General features: G+C 35.9%; 1 protein-coding gene across 1 annotated transcript in view; it reads left to right on the top strand.

Moving 5' to 3' along the window:
* Nucleotides 1-23,740, top strand: part of LOC112045072 (uncharacterized) — a 49,955-nt gene that overhangs the window by 5,222 nt on the left and 20,993 nt on the right. The window lies entirely within an intron of this gene.

Genomic DNA, 23,740 nt, shown 5'->3' with positions numbered 1-23,740 from the left:
AATTATTATAATTGAAATTAATTACTTCATAAAAGATTTTAAATTAAACCTCACTATACAGTAGGTATACATATAATATGCATATATGAAAACAGAATTGACAAAGCCGTACCCAGATTTTTCTCTGACGATCCAACTTTTTAAACAAAAGAAATACCGATTTAATAAACAAAGATAACGGAATTCAAACCTCGCGAGGGTTTATTCATTGGTCCTTGAAATTGATCACGCGAAATGTTTTCAAGGCGACCGCAGGAACATTGACTTAAAAACTTGTTTTTCAAGAAATAAATTTCGTATTTATTTGTTACTATTTTGAAGGAGCCAGGAGAAAATAGTCCGACTTCAAAATATAATATTACATTGTACCTACTTTTATTGTTTCTTAAGCAACCGATTTTAGCGTTAGTGGCTACGGGTATACATTTAAATTAATCGTTTCTGAAGTTGATCAACTATTCTTATCGATGTTTCTTTTGTTTTACACCAGCTGTAAGCCTGGCATGAACGACGCATGTGTGTGAAGAGGAAAATACGTATTTTCGAACAGTAGCGGCGGAATTGTCATAGTTCCAGCTCTGTCATCCCATAGCAACGAAAGAGAGAGCGATGTTTCCGGTATTGGTCGACGTTTGTCATTCTCTCGTCTCGAGATATGATGTCGTGGTGCGTTTTTAGGTCATTGTCATTATGTTTGTTATTAGTATGCTGTTTTTGAAAAGGCATTTTTTTACATTTTAAATAAAATAACTATTCGAAGATAAACGATCGAAGTGTTACTTCCATCATTAACACCATTAGCGTGCTGTAAATGTCGCAAATTGTGATTATGGTTATTCTAATTGAACTGGGTAGGTAATTCGTGTTCGTAATTTGCATTCGAATCATCTGTACCTCAGTAGTTAAACCAGTTAGAACATTCAAAGGGCCCAGGTGATACAAAAAGCAAGTCCAAATACCAACACACATACCTATTACAAGTTCATTCGACTATTATAACTCATAACCAGCTGTATCGCATAGCAGCTGCCACGATCGGTACGTACCTTCCAAGAAAGAATAAAAAAATAAGCTTATTACTTTTTAGAAAAGGTTCCTTCGCCTTTGGGATCTATTTTGTTTTTTTTGTATTTGTAATAACGTACCGTCAGCGGTCATTACGATCGGTGCGTTTGATTCGGAACGATGTCTGATAAAAAATACAAATCCAGTCTACAACTACTTAACTACTTGCCCGTATTGGTATGTTAATTGCTTTGTACCAAATGAACATGCACAATGTGGAGTGGTAATATTTATTATCATGGTAATACTTAACAGATCGTTTAATTATAATGTTCGCACTCATTTTTATCGTGCACTCTTTTTAATGGGGTAGGATCATATCACAAGTAAAAATGAGGCCAAATCTAATTTTGTAACCGTAAAAAATAGTTACGATTTCACAGTGAGGTATTAAATAAAAGTGAACGTACTTGTAGAGTAACAGTGATTTATTTAGGTATCGTGCTAATTTGCATTTCGAGCGTGAACAAAATCATTAGATAAAACTTTTTCCTACCTTATCACAAAGAATTTCATCTCATTTTGTTCCTTTTATGGAAAATGGCAAAGGTTGAATCAACATACAGCTTCGTACTTAAAACTTCGTTAAAATATCGCTTTATTTCAAGATTTTGAATAGGTGAATTTAAGTCAACCACTTATATTGAAACCTACGGCAAGAATTATTGAGTGTTATCAACTATCATCATAATCGACATTATTACTTGATGGACATCCACTGCAAGACTTCTGTCGGCAATTTTGTTTTGTCAACCAATCTTCTCATTTCTGATTCGATCAAATTCACATATTCCGACACTCCTCGCTCCATCATTCGCTGAGTGACTAAACCTTTTGTGTGATGTACTGTACAATGTGTTACATAGATGTAGAATGAAGAGTCACACTTTTTATCGTCTTTTGTGTCTAAATTAGATTACATCAGCAATTAGTAATTTAGTCGTTACTGTAGCACTGTGACCCAGTTTGTAAATTATACAACTAGATAATGAGGAGTAACGACGATAATCGTTAGAAATATTGCGAGAGTTTAATTACCAGAAAAAGAAATCGACACGGCACCATTCCCGCTCCATGTAAACCAGCATTTTTAGAATTTTTGCTTAATGAACAACATATACACCGCTTCAGTTAAATGTTTATACATCTATGTGTTATATAATAGCGATGTAGTTATAGTAGTTAGTAATGTTAGTTATCTGTATATTTATATACATCGTACATATTATATAATAAATTCCCCTTCACAGTATCCAGGAATTTTGAAAAAACTCGTAATATCTTCCAAGTTTTTCATCCCCAATTTCATTAACTTTAAAATTTTCTCAAATCTTGAAGCTTATGTAACAGATAGCCTGAGTCAGTGTACCAACTTGTATGAACCTAAGTTTAATAATGAAACTTTCATGCAAACTTCATCTTATTTTATTCGCTGGGAAGAATTTCTGTACACTTTTAGTAGGCCAGGCTTGTGTTGAAAATAATCTAGGAAGATACAATAGCAAATTGTATAAATATTTCTTGTACTCAATTGGTGTTAAATCCAATTTTTCCCACGGTAATATTGTACTACGATTGGACAACACTAAAATCTTTGTATTGCATAATAAAAAATCATTCCGACCGTCTGTCAGCTTTACCGTTACTTTAATACCTGCATACATATTACATTGTATAAATTATGTGTGTTTTACGTTGTAGGTACCTCTACAGCTCTTCACAACTGTTATTTCGAAATATTATTAATGTAAAGAAAGCTCATTCATTTATATAATTTATATAAATTACTATAAATTAAACATCTTTTATTTCTAACAACATTTGTAGCCGGTTATAAAATGATGCAGACTATAAATATTTTGGTAATTCTGTAAAAGAAATGTTTAATTATAGTTTTTTGAAGGTCTTTTATCAAATGGCAGTTGAAAACCATAGAGCCTCCTCCTAATAAGCCTTTGTCAGTTATTAGCAGAATTTTTGTGGCACTTGCTTTTCATAATCTGATTGAGCTGATATTCTACGTTCATACTTATTTAAATAATTACATTATATTATCTACTTTTTGTTAATACTCATAATATCTGGAAGACCGTGCTCCTCTCAATATGTTTTAAAGCAACTTAATAACAGTAAAAATTAAGGGAGGTATGTTTACTTGTGAATTGCGATGCTGAAATATCACAGCCCGACAAAATTGAAAAATTTTTTTATTGTTTGGTAGGTCATTATCATCAACGCCAAAATGTTCCTAAACCCACCAACCCGCATTAGGGCCGCGGTAAGCTCCATCCACTCTCCCATAAGGAGACCATATAGGTTAGGTAGTGGACCCAGTGGCGTGCATAACGTTAACAATCAGGGTATGCGCTAGTACTGATAAACTAACCACATTGAAAAAAGCGGCATTGGAAAAGCATTAACAAAAATATGCTTGCATGTATGAATTGCACGCCACTGAGTGGACCATTAGATTAGGCTGACTATTGACGTCATATTGTATTTATAAGGGGCTATGGTTTTGTTATTATGTAACAGATGAGTACAGTTTATCTCATCTCAGCTCAATATATTAGATAGATCGTAGAGTGTGGAGTGTGGCGGCGGCGGAGCGAGTGGTCAAACCAGTCGGGCCACACGTGCGCCGCCGGCCGCGCTCGTGACTACCACCTTATTACATTTGTATGCGACGAGACAGCTCTTACATATTACACTTAAATATACTCAGAGGCACAATTATCCGCCCACTTTAATATGACGCGAGTGTATTAAAGTGGGCGGATATTGTGCCTCTGAGTGTATAACGCTTTTTATATTGAAAGTACACTGCTACTAACACTAATATACTGATTCTGAGTGTGTAAGTGCACTTGATGTTTAATGGTAAGCTATCGCCAACATAGAACAACCGCGTGTTACCATTGTCTCTTCCAAATAAGCCTGTCAGGTGAGATTACAGTCAAGGGCTAACTTATCAATGACTAAACAAATACATTATACATACCTCGATCGGCATACATATAAATACAAGTGTACTAAGAATTATGAGTTTGGTTGTTCTAATGAGGGTATTCTCAAAAAGCATGGTGATTAATTTCCGGTAACTGGCTGGTATTACGAGTACAAACGTAGAGCGAACTGGGATCTACGTATTGTAAATATTAAAAATGTAAAACAATTTTACTTCTTACCGATTACTTACTGAAAGCCAACAATATTACTGGCATAACTATATCTATTACCAAATATACTCATAGGTAGGTAGGTATAATGTTTTTACATTTACACAATACTACATATTTGGCTTCCTTATGATTTCATGAACGTAATACTGAGATATGGCGTATCATCGGCGGTAAAACATGAAACAAAAATAGCACTCACACTCACAGAGTGTTTCATTAGAACAGGGTCACACACATGCTGCAGATTGCGCCGTGATACAGCGTGACGGCGGGCTTAATGGGTTAAATTGCTTAATGTCGGGGTCCCGGGTTCACGAGCTATCTAATAACTAATGTGGAGTGTTCGTAAGATCTAATTGAGCTATATATATATACCTACTGTATTCAAAATTGTTAATAAAAGAGGTATTAAAGCATATCTTTATGCATAAATGTAAGTTGTTTTTTTGTTGGGGGAAAATCCTCATGGACACCCATGTTAGGTAGTACCGGACTCTTACCGGCTAAAAACCCCTCCTTCCTCCTGGTGTTCCTGCCATAAAGCCTACCACCAACGTCGGGAGTCTTATTTTACTTCCCATTCTCTTTTTCATCCTTCTCCTTGATCTTCATTATATTGTCCAGATAATTCCTAACTATATTCCATTTCTCACTGCATTCCAGCATTATATTTATTACATTGTCTGCTGTCATCTCTTGTCCTAGGTCCTTCGTTACTTCCTCTCTTTCAGCTCGGAACCGAGGGCTGGAAAAAGTTGTTTGTTCTGCATCATTATTGGGCTCAATGCAGTACATACATTTTGAGCTCTCCGTTTTTTTGATGCGTGTTGTATACTGCATAAAGACAACATGTCCTGTGAAGCACTAAGTCATTCCGAAAGTAATGCTCCCGTGTTTTTTGTTTACTCAGCTCTTAATATTCTTGATCAACCTGGTGATAGATGTAAGTTAAGCCTCGGTTTTAAATGTAACAAAATTTTTAGCTACCCACTTTGTAAAATCCTAGTTCTTGGACTAGATACGACATTGGTTCGAAAAGCAGGTATAGAACTCTAGACTTCTCGGATTTAGGACCTTTAGTCGCAACTTTGCTACTGACTCTAAAACCCTACAGCTTGGTAAATAGATAGGTGTAGAGGTGTAACACCAATATAGGTGTAGCTATAGGTGTTTGAGAATGATAAATTGTTAACATATAATGTTCTGCAGACATGTTAGCATTTCAAAGTTACGCTCATAAACGTCAAAACCCAGAACATTTTCATTTATTCTAAACATTGAGAGCTGATACGGACAGACTTGTGATTTGATTTAAACATGTATTACTCACTTTGTACCGATAGTAATACGGTTGAAAATTGATCAAGTTTTAGAACTACACAGTGGATGTGCTGTTGAATAATTTGAGAAACGTTGCACCTGCTGTAATGATGTTATAGCGAAGTGCCGCGTGACCAGTTCCATAATACATGTAGCAGTCCACCGTACACCATGCCGCGATCTCATGAATTATAGATGCTCTTATCAACCAGGTGCGGTGAAAAATTAAAGAACTCTGATCCGGTGTTCAGATTCCCAATAAAATGTAATTTTTATAATGATAGATTGATTTTTAACTTTATCAATTACATTTGCTGATATTTAACTTGCGGATCGGATAGTCGGATCACTGATTATTAAAGATTTTTCCTATTAAGAAGCTTTAACATACGAATGTAGCAGCACCTCAGTGTTTATTAAGGAAAATGAGCCCAAACTAGATGGGCTTATTTTGTTTAGTAATTATAATAGTCACATTTCCGCTTCATCATCAGACCAGCACTATCATTATCAACAACTAATAACCTCTACTGCTGAACATAAGTCTCAAGGAACTTACGAACTTTAAGGTGGAATCCAGCGGCTCCAAGTCCCACTTACCAGTGCAAGGTCGCCATTCCAGCTTTATGGTACCTATCACATTATTGCATTTTCACTGAAGATACGAAAGTAGGTATAGACGTGGCCTATAAGATAACGCGTTTGCTTTGAAAGTATCGGGAAAAACAAACTTTGGCAAGCGTAGGATACGGATAAAAGATGCTAAAGGCATTAAGTTGAATGAAAAAGTTATCTGAAAAGCCACGAGGATGTTAGATATCCGAGCTAGGACATGAGATAGCTAGGTAGCTACGAGTAGATTTACTCGTACGTGCTTAGATATGAAAAGATCAAAAGCTGAACGGTCACCCATGCACCAGTTTAACGCCAAACGTATCCGTGCGTTGCAACAAAATCACTCCACGAACCGCGCTGTTTATTTTGGGTGACAACTCCTTACGGTTTGTTTGCTTTGACTCATTAGTCATTACCCTAAGCTCGGTGCCGATTCGGGTGTGAAATAAAAACAAGAACTTATGGCGCCAACACTGAATATTGTATGTACTCGTGTTTCAATTGTTTTGTGATGTATTTACGGAGCGCAGGGAATAGTTGGTTCGCTAAATGGAAGTGATATCATTATTAATGTATTTAAAGTACCGCAATACAGTTTCAAGTACAACGGAGGTCGCACTCAGTATACATGATATAATTCTTCTTTTGTTAGTTTATTATGTACAGCGCAATTTACGTAATCGCGTAACTTTGAGATAAAACAAAGATGTTTATCTTGTTCATTCTGAACATTTTCTGAATTCGCCTTTCTTTTCGCGAAACGCTTTTCTTCACAATTTTCTCAAAGCACTACGTGCAATGCATGTATGCATGAATATCCCTCTACCTTAATGTTAAGTCTTTATGTTGCTATAATGCCATATTTCATCAACTTAGCAGTATGTTTACACCGAAACATAACGAAGCTACTTATCGGCATAAACAAACAAACAAGGCGACAGTAGTTACGTCCCTAGACTAGCATTCTCACAAAGTACTATTAATAAATAATACTCGTACAATATTACACAAATGTGATGTTCTAGTACTTTAGTACAAACTATATTCATGACATGATCCAATTTAAATTTAATCCGAAGTCTTCACAAAACAATGCACTTCGGATCAAAGATCAATACGGGTACAGTCATTGCGGTCTTTCAATATTTACTTATATTTATTTATTTTAAATAAATTCCAGTGAGTTTTGAACAAGTCATTGTTATTTTTATACCAATTTCTCAGTATAACTATTTAGAAGAAACGGCTGATACATATTTTAATAATATATTTGGTTTGAGCGGTTAAGTTGTCGTTCAACTAAATATTTATTATATATACTCCATTATTTTTGTATATCTATAATCTTTAGCTACGTTATACATTTTGATGACTAAAAACTAGTAATATAGTAGTATAATAGTATTCTATTCTTCATTTTTATTAATCTCAATCTCCATTTTATTTATTTAAACAGAGTTAAGCATTTTGATACTAGAGTGTGTGAGTTATGAGTTACGCTGGTATTGGGTAATTTTTTTCTTTGGTAAATTTCTCAAACACTCAACACCAAGCTGTGCTATCGATGCTTGTTCTTTATCCGTTAAATAAGTAACCGATTTCTGATCAACCGATTAAGACTTGAATGAAAACATGCATCAAATAAGTCGGATTTCGTGACAGAGCGTGCACGCGGTATTTATCATTATTGATCATCTCAGCTGATCGATTCGGCTTAACTAATAAATCATCAATGTTGCGAATGTAATCATTACTTAATCCAGCTACTATATTTGTGTTACATAAAACTTATATAACACTTACCCGAATGTCTAATACGTCTCAATTAATAAGAAAACTATTCTTTAGTCTCACCTACGCAAAAGGGTTCACGTTTTGAGGATCCTCAATTATTCAAGATTAAAATGTTATTTTTGATATTTTAAAATATTCCGGGATATCACGAGGAATTATTCCTCCAATCGCTAGACCCGCAGCTTCGGGGTAACTCTTTGTTATAGTCCCATAAATGTATCTTTTTAAAGAATCTTTAGCGGTGTTTTTCGAAGGTTTGGTGCGTAGATAAATGAATGGGGACATGATCTCTCATATTATTCCGAGGAAATTGAAAAAATACGCTTTATTACTTGGACGGTTGAAGGTCTGAACTGAACTAAAGTCCAAACTCCACAATTGGCTACCGTTTATAACCACAATAGGAGCACAGGCTGACTAATATCCAGCTATCCTAAAATGGAGTATGTCTGGATATTAAGCTATTAGGCATTACAATAAAAGATTCATTTATATGTAGTTCATAGCATCAATATTTTTATATTATACTAGTCGACGCCCCGCGGATTCACCCGCGTAGTTCTCCGTGAGAATACTGGTAGAAAATTTTTCAAAATTGGTTCAGTAGATCCAGAGATTATGGCCTACAATACCACAAGCTTTACTTCTTTAAATTATTAGTATATTATTACAAAATGCTATTTATTGATCACTGATCGAAACGTTCTCTGCAGACGTGACTTATCTGCTCGTAGTCACATGCACATTTTGCAGCTGTAAAACCTTTTTCTAGAATCTTTGTCGTGTTATCTTTTATCGGCGGGCGCCATTGTGACGATACGAGTATGCATCGAGTGAACTGATAGTAATCGTCACTTGATAGCGAAATTTATTAACACAAACACTTCACAATGAAACTAAGGTCATACATTTTGTATTCTATCCAAATATTAATCTAATTTTAGCTTTAACGGAGATCTGTATCTCTACGTATTTTTAAATGTCTTTGAAAATTGTGAATTGAATAAACGCTTGGGAATAAATAGATTCTCGAGCTTGACTGACTATGAGCTTGTTTATTAAGCAAACTATATTTGCTTCTTTTTTTTATTTTTTACAAGTTAGCCCTTGACTACAATCTCACCTGATGGTAAGTAATGATGCAATCTAAGATGTAAGCGGGCTAACTTGTTTCTACACGACATCGTACCGGAACGCTTGGCGGTATGTCTTTGCCGGTAGGGTGGTAACCAGCCACAGCCGAAGCCTCACAAGCCAGACCTGGACCAATTAAGGAAACCTCAATCGGCCCAGCCGGGGATCGAACCCAGGACCTCAGTCTTGTAAATCCATCGAGCTTACCACTGTCCCACGGAGGTCGTCTAAAGGCGTCTCGCCGCATTGTACACGTTTTCATGCGGCGATACGTATATCACCGTGGTTAAGATACAAATCCTTAGGTTTGAACCTACCTCAGTAGGTTCAAACCTATGTAAGTTAACTTATATGAATTTGTCGGAATATATCTCAATATATTCCGACGAATTCATATAAGTTAAACCTTTTTATGTCATTGTTATGCAAAATTATATATTGTGCAAAATTCTTTAATATTATGACAATTTACATTGCAAGATGTAATAGTTGCACAGACAAACTGTATGTTACGCCGTAGATGCAATACAAAAAGTTGTAACGGTATAGAGTTACGCTCAATATTCGGTTACAGTGTGTCAAAATCAAGGCCACTACACGCAAGGCTGGTCACACACTGGTCACTGCTCACTGCTCACTGGTCAACTCGTCACGTTTCACTGCAGCCTGTGTCTGTATGGTTTCCTAACATTCGTCGCTCTTATACCTACCTATTCGTATACGCTTGACTTCCCCGCTATGTTGGGAACAAGGTCATCTGTTGCCACTCACTGTAATAGATTTATGTTTATATGATCTTTCTGGTATTGCTGTGCTGCCCCTATAGCCAAGTGGCGCGTGATTCTCTTTCTACGATCGCAAACGCTTCGAACACTAGAAATGTGTATGGGAATGACATTTGCTATCGACAGGTGACATGTGATTCCCATACATTTTTCGAAGAGAATCGACGTGCAACTTGGCTACAGGGGCTATTCTAACTGAGAGGTCCTACGTTCGATGACCAGCTCGTGTTAGTTTGAGATTATAAAACTATTATAAAACTTAAATTGGATCTGGTCTGGTCTAGTTATCACCCTACCGGCAACGGCGCACCGTCAAGCGATTCTGCGTTCTGGTACGATGTCGCGAACAAACCGTCGGAGGTGCGGGTACAATACCCTTGTTCTTCTTCCAAGTAAGCACGCTTCCATCTTCGACTGCATCATCACTTAACTTTAAGTGTGATCGCAACCAAAAATGATTTTATTTCATTTTAGTGGATAAAATACATAGACAGATAAGTTTTTTTCTAGGAAAGCGACAAAATATACTTAGTTCAAAATTGAAGAGAGAATAAATGGCTTAGTTTTTTTGTTATTCTGAAACGTAAACAATAATATGGTATTGGCGTGGATCAGATACTGACGAGTAAGCCTTTCATACAATATTGTTATCTCTTGGTAAGCTTCGATATTGATGCTCAAACCTGGATGGAAACGTATATCGTAATACCTTCCTGTACTGTCCAAGGTGAAGTGCCAATAACTTGTGTTCAATTGCACACGTTTATATCTAAGAGTAGATATAAACTAATTGCGACTTATTTTTAGACCTGAATTATCCAAGTGAAATTACAAATTTGAAATATTCGTAATAATCCAGCCCCCATATCACTAAAACATAAAATAATTGAAAAGCCACAACACTAAAACAGATAATAAACATAGATTAAACTAAAGTGCAGAACCCTGAACCATCTAAATTTTAAAAACGGCACTCACTCTAACGACGAGAATGTTTATTTGATGGTCCGTAGAAGTGGCAATATGATGTAGGTGGGCTATAAACACACACACGACATTGATATCTGAAGCTGCAATAAACTTGTCAGAGGATGAGTCACGACACGAGCCAGCAGGCGCAGTGCTCCCGGAATATCAGCGGCTTCCTCGAGGATGTCATCCATCAACGTTTCGTCGGCCAAGTTGATACCGACTGATATATTTTTCTTGGTTTATATAATGTTTTATTTACATTCTGATGGAACATTGACAAGAACGATCAAATAATTTCCATAAAAGAATCTAATTGAAAACTGAAAATGAAAAAATGTGCATTTAGCTATCTAGGGCGTAGGCACGAATCCGCTCCGGGACATGCACCTTTAACTTTTCAGTTATGCGCATTTTAAGAAATTAAATATCACGTGTAGAGGCGAAGTAAAAACATCGCAAGGAAACCTGCGTACCGGAGAATTATTCGCACTTGGCCAGCGTGATGGAGTATTAGCCTAACTCCTCTCATTCTGAGAGGAGACTTGTGCTCAATAGTGAGCTAAATACGGGTGGTGAATGATGATAGTAATTAGTAATACCACAGTAGATATAATAAGGTAATATCTTGTACTATGAGTACTATGTATTCTGTTGTAATACCTACTTACTTGTTTGATAGATAATGTTACATTAAGTATATATTATTTCAAACTTAAATGTTTCCTGTATTACGTACATATATTTAACCAAATATATCTATCGAAATTAATACACATTTCTTGCAACCATTGCCAAATTGTATCTTGCAATTTGAAACTTAATACCAGTTATAACACTCGTTATCCATTTACTTTTTTTATTTAAAAATGGTAATAATCATAAATGTGTAATCATTGCCTAATTGAATTTCTATTATATAAATTAGTATTGGCATGACAAAGTCAAGTTACTTTTACTCTATTTTGTCCACGATGATAAATTCACGTGGCAACATCGATATTTTTGTTCCAACTGCCGCAACGTTACGTTTACTACTCAATATAGATTTATTTTCAAACAATCTAATCAGGGCCTCATCAGGCCTACAAATCCCGTTAACTATTGACTATTCAGTTAAGCGACAATGAACTGTAACTCAGTAACTGTATACGCAATGTTGACATACGAGTACGACTCGGGAACACGATTGATAACTTTAACTTTGATATTCAAGGTGTATTTTAAAATCTTCATAATAATGTATGATGAATTCACTTAGAAGCGAAGAGAAGCCAAGAAGTATAGTATTGGACGTTGATTGCAAAATGTGAATGCGAGGCATAATGACCGATCTTTGATTCGCAACTTAATCAAAACGCTTCTTTATTTGAAAGAGATCAAAATAAGAATCAGAGTAATCTTTATTGATTATGAGAAAAAGCGAACATGTAGTCACAACACAAGACTGATGGAAGCCAACAACAAATGTAATGTTCGGACAATGGTTTCCCAATTTGCTACAATAGCAGCCCTTAATGGGAAGATTCAGATGCTACACTAAAAATGCACGAGACTATGTAAAAGACTACTAACAAAAGATCATCGGTGGACGACTGTAGGTCAAAAGATCGACAATTAGGCTTTAACGGAATACATTTATATAGTTACGTTATAATAAGGTCATAAGTAAAGTATGTCTGCCAAACATCCGGTGGAGTCATTCTGAATCATGTCACATCATTGAGGTCACGATTTCGATCTTCAACAGTGATTCGTGGAAGCTGTTTGTCTTATACTCCTTGAGTTACCTTTCGCGCGATATCGATAATAAAGCATGTATAAATCTCATTGTATTCTCGCCAGAGATAATTTACTCAAAGGGTTAAATCGTTGCTCATTTTCATACCAGTATTTTTGTATTCTTACATCTAGAAGGTTAATTTTGTCGATATGCATTATTAAAACATATATTCAGCTTATAACTCACATGAAATATTATTATATGGAATACAAAAGTGCTACGCTTATGTATTGTTAGTTTTTGCTAGATGATCTAGCACAGAGTGACGTTAGAATTAAACTGTACCATCACCAAGGTATAAGTATTTAGGTATAAGTATTCACGAGAAGATTATTTGGTTATTTTCGAAGCTGACTCGATTTATTTATATTTCTCAATGATGAACACAATCGGCGATCATTTCATTCCATTGTTTGAACATTCAATATTTACTTGATACTACAGTAACCCAACAAGACCTCTGTTGATATCTTGAATCTGACACAAAATAAATTAAAAATATATGATACTCAGACATCCAGAGAATCTTCCGTCTCCATACAAGGAGTGCTTGCGATATTGTTCGCGCCGCGAGGGGAATTAACAATAAGCAGACACTCAAATGTGTTTTGAATGAACGATTAATAAAGGGATTACTTACTAGGAGCTGGTTACTGGGACTGGTCACTGGGCATCTTCGCGCGAACTGCGTACTTCGGAGTGCTGCCACGTACATTGCACGTGTGGTGGTTTGCCAATCAATACTTACTGCACTGAGGTTCTAGGAACATTTCTAAGGACTAAAATTACAGGGTTATATATATTACAATTGGCTTATTGTGTGATGTTTGCTGTCCGGAAAGTCATATAAGTCCCGGCACAAAATAGCTGTTTTAAAATACATATTAAAAATTAAATTAGTTTTATTTTTTGTTCTATATTTGAAGATCATTAGGCACAATTTCGATAATGTCGGTATTTTTTTTCGTTATGATTCAATACAGTATGTTCAGTTGTTTGAAGATCATTAGCTTTTTCTAATTACAGAACAATATTTACATTAATCGATAATGACTCTTATTTGATTAATGATAGCATGTAAGAGCATGTTAACTATTTTAACTTTAACTATTGTTTATTTTACATAATATTATGATTGATTTTATTTAAAAACATATAGCATTCTTCACGTATAAATGTAATAACATGCGGCACAAAAGTGCTTGCCATGATAAGTGAGCTACAAAAACTTGATAAACTTGTTTAGTTTAGGAGTTGTTAAGGTCTTCCGACTTCACCATCACAACAATTTCATAGTAGTATAAAGTTTCTCAAAAAATTACTATCTCTTGTACTTACTCCAAAAACATTGCATTATCGCTTAAAACGTGCCAATTTTAAGTTCAATCAACGGTTAGGTTAGGACGGACGGACGGATCTAATTTATCTTACAAGGCAATTTAAATAAAAGCCTATAAAAATTACTTACTTACTTACTACTTATAGTAGTACGGAATTATTTTAATGAAAATATAAATGGATATACATGTGAGTCAACCAATCTGCTCAAGATTGAGGACCGCTATATTTGCTGGCGTGCATTGTATATTGAACTTCAATCGGAACCAGTTCCCTGAGCGCCCACGCCGATGCAGTTTCGGAATTTTGGTTTGGAATGGTTTCAATAACGAACAGCTGGGGTTATAATAACGATACGATACGATTATAGTGAAGAATTAGTTTTACAACGTTATTGTCCTAAAAATACAGTGTTTGTATTACAAAATCATTGCCTCTTGGCACAATTATAGTAATAAGTAAACGTCGCAGACATTTTCGTAGGACAACAAATATAATACACAATGATTACTTGAATTATATACTTATTCCAGCTATTTTGATTAAAAACCAACCTATTGCACATATTTCTATAAAATTGAAAGCTGAGGTCGACCGTGCTGCATACTAATTCTTACTACTATTCTCTTGAAGTTTGTTAGGTATTTCTAAATAGGATATAGGTTAATCTGCGGTGACTACATTAGTAGTTGTCTTTGTTGATGCAATAACAATTTTTCCATTGCCGCAAGATATAATAATCACAGTACTATTGCGCTTAGAAATGCAAAGCTCAAGCAAACTTGTAAAAAAAAGTCAAGTTGACTTGTAAGTGAAGACATGCAAAACTTGAGTGTGTACTTTATTTGTTAAATTTTGTATCGTGAAGGAACCTTTTAAACAAACAGATTTAACTTGCTAGTGGATAAAAATGGTCCATGACACACCTAATTACAAGAATTTGTTCAGAAACTGTGGGTTTTCTTATACAAATGCCTGTTTGATTTTTTTGGGGAAGATTCCCAACAAAAGCTTTCTCGGTGTCCAGCGTGCCTCGTTGGGTAGATACCTACTATACTTGTTCTACTGCAAGTAAGTGTTTTTTCGTAGCCAGAAAAGCAATTTTCTCACCTATGGATGTATCGACCACGTTTCTCTGCGAAATAATTGCATGAGTACATAATAGGTTGCAAGTGAGTAATAGTTACTTTTTAGGATATTCTTTGCAGCTTGCCGAAGTGTCATAAATTCTTCGGTGATGTGTTGTAGTTCAACAACTGCTCAGTCGGTTCCATATTATTGATGTATTGTAGGTAAATGTATCATATTTACTTGTAATAGTGACTAACGGGAAAATTATAGGACAGGTATGTTACGCGTGTATCTTATCTCGAATCGCAAGGTTGTAGATATAAACGCATTCAGTAACAATGTTGCTGTCAAAAATATTATCACAGATTACAGATATTTGTACTTGTATATTATATCGGTAATAAATAAATAGGTACCTTACAAGCCTGACGCCAATCTAAAGGTAAATATAGAGTTTATTCTCCCAGTTATACCCGATTTTATTTTAAACTCTGTATTATATGTTGTTTAAGTATTTTATAACAAACGATAAAAAAGTCCTTATCTGGTTGATGGTAATAGAACTGACGCTAACTAAATTATAGAACTTTTTTTTATTTTAGCGGTGTTGTAGCGATCTTTTTGATCTAATTACAAATTTAAACAGACCTAAAATTACTTAGCTTCCTTAAATAATTACAACGAATCCAAACGTTGAATAAAGTCGATATAATTCCATTGCGGGACAGTAAAAGGTTGATTTCGTAATAAACTCTGATATTTATGTGACCGTTAAATTCGTTAACAGCTTGTCGGAATCACTTCATTTCTTGGTATTTTCAATTTGCAGGATGATTTGCTTATGTAAATACACATTAAACATACTTATTGAATAAGTTTGCAGCTAAATACACATAATACTACACTTCTTACACTAACGCAAGAAGGTTACGAGTAATATTTCTGTTTCTGGTGACCTTCTGAAAACAGAGAGAGGAAAGGAGTTATGAAAGCCAAATTTATCGACACAGCTCTAGGAGTCACAACGCCGAAATTGCAAGATATCGAAGATTTTGAAAATTTAGATGGTTAGACGTATATTGGATTTTGACCGCTATAAATTAATTTTAGGTCACTAGTAAATGATGATAATTAGCATCTTATAATTAGAGCGTTAGACAACAAAGGATGACTAATTAGGTAAATATCACTTATAACATGGACCTAATTATGATTCATTTACATGTAATAATTTAAGTTATATAATACGAGAGTATAACTTTGACATAACTCGTTCGAGGCTGTGTTTTTTAACAGACTATCAAAAGGGGATGTTGTTGTTGTTAATGTTATGTTGTTTAGTCGATGAGGATTGTTTGTGATCAAATTACAAGTGAGCCATAACGTTAACCATCAAGGTTTAACACATAATAACTAATACAGCTATGGAGTAGGTAATAATTACTTATCTGTAGGTCAATAAATAACGCTATAAATGGCGTCAGCGAGTTTTTGCGTTACTTCCACGCTGAACTTGAAAAAGGCTGACTCGGAAGGTTTACTTTATTGATAACTACGATCGTATCAAATGTGAGAGATTTCAATGGGATCTTTGAATGAATATGAGAAGCCTTATTAATTTTTTTCTTGAACTTTCATTTAAGTAATTTAGATTTTTTACTTGTACTTGTATTAATATTGAGATGTAATTCCTCCAGATGAAGCTCGTTAGATTACTATTATAGATAAGAGAGCAGTTACGAATATATCGAACGATAATTGAATCGTTTTTGTGATTTAATGACTCATACATTTGTTTTCCTATTAATTATATTATATTATTAGCCGTGTTATACTTAAATATAGACTACTACAATAGGTACTGAAAAGCTACTAAAATGTAGAATATTTATTAAATTATGACCAATTGGGCAGTTTATTATTTTATCAATTTTGTAAATGTTGTGTGAAATACATATCTAAACTTCAATCTTCTTGATTGAAGTTTAGATATGTATCACACTGCGACATTATTTTGGCCGTACCAAAATGTTGGCCGGCTGGCTTCTTCCAACCCCTTTACATACTTGCACATTGTGAATCCGAAGGCTGGATTCACAATGTGCAATGTGCATTTTTACACAGTTTATAGGAAGTATATATACACCTATAAGGTATTCGTACAGGTAGTACGTAAGGTAGACGTATATGGGGAGAGGGAGCAGATGGACCGTGCCCACCATAGAATGGTCCTGTGCCCACCCTAGGATTCTGGGTTAACGACTTGGAATTCTATTATTAAGTTCAAAATACTGATAGTTTTACAAAAAATATGATTTTAATTGTCAAATAATAACAACTTTTATATTTTATCTTGGCTCTTGTCATGTCGGAGGCCAGGCCACCCCCGGAAATCATCCTAGATACCCCAATGGGTACGGCATTATAGTTCATTTCCTGTGCAATCAATTCTCTAAATTCTTGTCAACACTTCAAACAGTGAATCAATGATATCGACGTAAAGCGCAGTGGTCTGTCTCATGCCCGCCCGTGTTTGGTGTTGCGAGTTATTATACAATTATGTGGGCTGCAAATATGGATTAGCAGATATTACTGTCCGGATATAGGCTTACACTTGTGATACTAAGTAATCATTATATAGAAATAGCACAACGCTGGAAGTATTATGCCATGCAGCACACTCTGTGTTCTTTAAGGTCCACACTCAAAGGGTAAAACCTATTACTAAGACTCCGTCCGTCTGGATTACTTCAATAGAGTGTTTTTAGGAGTGGTTATGGCAATAGTACACCTAGTGGTTATCAAACTTATAAACTCTCGTTGTTTACCGTGCAGCTATTGAGGCTTCATTCATATTTTAAGGCATTGTATACAGGCGATTTAGCGTTCTGGTACGATGTCGTGTGGAAACGGAGAGGAGTGTGGATTTTCATCCTCCTCCTAACAAGTTAGCCCGCTTCCATCTTAGATTGCATCATCTTTGCTTACGAGTACCATTAGGTAAGATTGCAGTCAAAGGCTAACTCGTAAATAATATAAAACAACACTTAACACTACGGTTGACCAACGCAAGGTGCATCGTTGGGCCTGTTCATTGCACGGCTGCGAAGTGTTGCGAAGGCAATGGTCTTCCTCTGAACATCAGGAGGATCATCTGCACATTCCGTCAACTATTGGTACAAAAAATTGTAATTAAGCATTTAACAACAGGTGACACTGAAACTATGCACCAGCTGCGGATTAACTAGTTGCAATTATTTGTTTCAATAGTTCGTGTTGCTTCTATATTTGTGTCGAGAAATTGTTTCACAACACCTGCGGGTGATGGCGGCTTAGGACGTTGTTGTTGACAGGTGCTTCGCAAAGATAGGCTTCGACAAATTGACGTAACGGCGTTAGTTTTGGACATTCATCAATCATCATTGACAATCCATATTCGGCTTTGCTGAGCTCGAGTTTCCTCTCATAATAAGGGGGGTTAGGCCAACAGTCCACCACGGTGGCCCAATGCGGATTGGCAGACTTTACACACGCAGAGAATTAAGAAAATTATCTTTCCTTCATTGTTTGAAAAACATCATATTTAATTTCTTAAAATACACACAACTAAAAAGTTGGAGGTGATTTGAAGATACCCACATTATAGAACGGAAGCTGGAAGGGCATATACCTTTGCAGTGCGTTTAGTTATGGAACCAAACCATTATTAGTATTTCATCAATTACGTTGACAGATACAATGTTAATAAGTGACGTAGTATTTTTGAGCATTGTCCTACGACTGAGTAGACAAAAACTACTGGACGGATTTAAACGAAACTTGGCACAATTGTTCTTCATACTCGCGGGCAGTTATAGTATACTTTTCATCACGCTACGATAACAGTCCTACGGGCGGGGATCGAATCCTTGACTTTATTATGGATACGTACGTTTTTTCTAAAATATTAGAAACAATAGATTAGTTGATTTAGATACTTTATAGGTTTACAAAGCTCAGTAACACGTTTGGTAACAAATGGTTATAGAATGTAACGTAGGTACAGATATTGTGCACCGAATCGTTCTGTGCTCCATACATGGGGTGCGCTTCGTAGGTGATACACAATTGTATACATGATGTGTGACACACGCTGGCTTTAGGTATTCTGTAAAAACCTCTGCAAATCATGTGTAAGACCATTTATATGTACCTAATATTTATTAATATATTATACTTGTATTTAAATGAAAAGTTATTAGTTTTGCAAGTCATTGAAGGTACACATTATAATCATAAGCTTAGTTTTACTCGTAAAGGCTCACTACAAGCACTACAAGTCACAGGCGTTCTCTCTCCTATAAACGACTTGGACCTTAGACCTACGAGATGGTTCTACAAAGATCACAAGGTACTAAAGCCACAGAATACATAAGTGTACAGTAGAGCGATTCCCTACTCCCTACTCTCCCCTATTATACTTAGAATTTCTTGGGAAATAGGAAAACTCTATAAACTTATTTTAATAACTAGACCTAGGAATCGAACCCAAGACTTCTTGATACGTAAGCCACAAGGTTAACCACTTTACCAGCGGGACCGTGTAAACAGGCGGTACAGTGTTAATTATTACTAAGTTGCTAAGAATTCTGTTCGTGTGCAAAAAAGAAATGTACGCGACACTGAGGCCGGTAGATCGCCTCACTTGGCGCCCGGAAGTCGATTCTTGATCAATTACTCGGCGATATTCTCTATGATATCATGTGATTAGCTTGTACTCAATGATTGAGCTTGTTCTTACTTCTATGCCCTCGTAATTAAATACTTAGAGGTATTTAGATCGTATCTAAAGAAAAGGCAATTTACACTGTTTAAGAGGAAATATGGTATTACCGCCCAAACTTATTTATCTTATAGCCCGCCTTCGTCATTAGCGGGAAAAATGTCCTTTATGACATAAAACACCTTAACACCTTCTTATAGCAACAAAGCCAACCTCTGCACAGTGTAGTAGTGTAACGTCACCCGGCCGTGGGGAAAATATTCCTAGAATGTCCCGTGAGGTGATACTGCCATTTGATTTAAGGTTTTGGCGTAATGCCAGATACACAACTGTTACCATAAACCCTTAGCACTGGTAAATAAGTGCGACAATTACTGCAATAACAAAATAAGTAACTTCAAATGCCACCTAGCAATTTGTTTTTTAAATTATAAATAGAGGTCTGAGTAATAGGTTAAACAAAGTAAGTCAATACAACAATAAACAAATGGGCAGCAGTCAATAACAATAGGAGGCCGTACACTATCAGTGCAGCGGTGGCTGAGGCCGGGTGCCAGGGTTCCCAACTTAGGGTTTTCCCCTTAAATTTAGGGGGCAAATAAGTGAAATGGGATTTTTAGGGGTATTTTCAGGGATTTTTTGACTCTTTAATATTTTTAAATTGATGATAATTTTAATATTTCTTTCTTGACCTAGCGATCTATAACGATATATAATACGTTAATCTGCAACCACTCTGAGGCAACTGTAATATTTTGTCTGTATTAAATATTGACTTTTGAAACATAATACAGCATATTATTTCTAAATTATTATGAATTTATATTTTTAGGGGGACAACTCAATAATTAACGCGATTTTAGGGGTTTTTGACACAAACTTTAGGGATAAATATTTTGGAGAGTTGGTAACACTGCCGGGTGCCGCAGTACGCGAGGCGCTCATCACGCTAAATATAAACAAGTCGTACTTCATTACACGTAATGAACAACACCGGCCACTGACCCGCGCTATGATTGATAAACTCCTACTTGTGCCCTGCTTCATTACGAACGGCCTATATGTTAAACAGTAGACTAGTAGACGACCGCGACTTCCAATCAACCTTTTCAGTAATAGCAAGTCAATAATTAAAAAAAATAAAATAACCCGACTGCCTAACCTGCTCGCATCTACTCATCCGCCTCGCGTATAACTATTAATAAATAACGTTTTTCTAATTGTTTTTCTATTTTTTTAATAATGCCATGTTAAACCATTTTGAAATCCTCCTAATATGCCCTTGAATCCATATCGCAATATTCGATGTAACTCCGTTTGTCTGTCTTCCTGTCGGTCACTTTATATATCTGTGTTCTTATGTTCTACGGCTAATCCGCTGAGCCGTTTGTGATGACATTGACATAGATCTTGCATAAAAAGAGATCAAAACAGGGAGAGACGCGGGAGAAAGCTAATCGCAAATCTCTGGATCTACTGAACCGATTTTGAAAATTCTTTTATTATTAGAAAGCTAGGTTATTTGTGAATGCCATAGGTTATATTTTATCCCCGTATTCTCACAGGAATAAAAACTACGCGGGTGAAACCGTTAATAACAGTGAAACATTGACGACATGCAAGTGACAGCGTCCTTCAAAGCATCGCTTTGTGTAAACCTGCCCGTAAGTCTGTGGCGTACGAGTATGTATCAAGCCTCACGTGCCTGTCATTTCCCTGACAACCATGTCCTTCACAGTACGCTGCTTGGCGGCAGACATAAACATGATGATAGTTAGGTACTTTCAAGAGATCCGTCACTAATAGTTCTACTAATACCAAAAGATCAGTCCAACCTATCAAGTTACCAATTTGTTTAGTTGGTTATTTCTAAACCACCAAAGCATACCTACTAAACTATGTGGTGTATATGGTATACTAATTTAGCAGTCGCAAGGACGTCTGTACAATGGCAGAGAGCCTACGTGCCGAATGTGGAGTGGGAGTCTTTGTTTAGGCTCCGTGTAGGTACCTGTTCAAAAAAACTATTATTGTGGTAGTTTTAATGTATGACATTAGTGCGTCACAGAGCCGCTTTCGAATGTCGAATGCCAAAGTAATATGAATCTAATGAGCCTAAGTTTTAAAGTCGTGTATTGTGGTAAGCTTGACAAACTAAACAAATCGTTTAAATCCTCCTGCAGGCGAATTGTTGACTATGTTAGTTGATATATTATGCGAGATTGAGATTCTATGTAACATGATATTGGGTGCCTATTGACTACCCTTCTTGGATATCATACAGTATTTAGATGGCATTCTTCAGATGATTTGATTTTTAAGTATTTTAATAGGTGGTTAATAAAGAATAAATTACTGAATAGACCATGGATTTGAGTAACTTAGTAAAAATGGCAATGGTAGAAGTGCGTGCGAGAGGCATACCAGTAAAATCTCTCCTTAACCTGCTACACTAGAACTGCAGCTAATTCTATATTAGAACGAGTATCTAAAGCTGCTCTAGTCGGATTCTAACTTTGGCTGGACAGGGAGAACTACACGAGCGGTGATGGTGTTAACTCGTGTCACCCCTTAACCCGACCCTAACCCCTACACCCCGGTTAAGTCTCAGGTTGTACTCGGAGTTATTCTCACTGTCATACGATGGCCTAGGCACCCGCACGGTGAATCTATACGAGTAAAAAATTTTAATAAAAATAATTCAACCGACTTCCAACTCAAAAATTAACTTTAACTAAAAAGCAAAAAATAACATCCTACCTATGTGCTACCTTCTGATCAGTTTGAAGGCGGTGCCAAGCCAGTGATGTTTTAATTAAATACGTTTAAACTACAAAATTTCTGTGGTTATTCCAGAAACAACTTTAATTAAAACACGACACTGGCTTGGCACCGCCTTCAAACTGATCAGAAGGTAGCACATAGGTAGGATGTTATTTTTTGCTTTTTAGTTAAAGTTAATTTTTGAGTTGGAAGTCGGTTGAATTTTTTTTATTAAAATTTTTATTTTTTTATTTTTAGTGTTAGCATACCCACTGCGTGTGTACAGTCACAACCTACCTAAGTGGAAAGTTCTTATCAATACAAACTTATCAAGTCCAAACACAAGGTAGCTACTGTGAGCCTTCGAGGAGTTCTCTTCACTGTGCTTCGTCTTCATCACCAGATCCTTAATACAGTCGCAATCCATCTAGGTGGAAAGTTCTCATCAATACAAATTTATCAAGTCCAAACACAAGGTAGCTACTGTAAACCGTCGAGGAGTTCTCTTCACTGTCCCTCGTCTTCATCATCAGACCCTTAATACAGTCACAATCCATCTAGGTGGAAAGTTCTCATCAATACAAATTTATCAAGTCCAAACACAAGGTAGCTACTGTGAACCGTCGAGGAGTTCTCTTCACTGTCCCTCGTCTTCATCACCAGACCCTTAATACAGTCACAACCCATATAGGTGGAAAGTACTCATCAATACAAATTAATCAAGCCCAAACAAAAGGTGACTGGTGTAAATCCTTGACGAGTTCCATCGTCTGTGTTTCGGCTCCATCATCAGACCAACTCCAAACCTTCATAAAGTTGTAGTGATTTAAAATACCTTATGGAAACACTAACAAACGTACTAGCCGTCTCTACAACTTTCGAAAGTTCCCTTCAATTTCTCCAGGATGCCATCATCAGATCCTGACATGAAAAAAATGGGATCACCCTGGAAGTAAACCCTACAAAACAAAAAAAGAATTTTCAAAATCGGTCCATAATTGACGGAATTATCGCTGGACATACATAAAAAAAAAAAAAAAAAAACATACATACAGCCGAATGTAGAACCTCCTCCTTTTTGGAAGTCGGTTAAAAATGTTTAATTTTTCTCTGTATACTTAATTAAACATTTTTAAACATGTGACTGTTTTTTTTCTTT

The sequence above is a fragment of the Bicyclus anynana genome, chromosome 7, assembly GCF_947172395.1.
Source record: "Bicyclus anynana chromosome 7, ilBicAnyn1.1, whole genome shotgun sequence".
NCBI classification, from domain to species: domain Eukaryota; kingdom Metazoa; phylum Arthropoda; class Insecta; order Lepidoptera; family Nymphalidae; genus Bicyclus; species Bicyclus anynana.
This window is presented reverse-complemented; position numbering and strand designations above follow the sequence as displayed.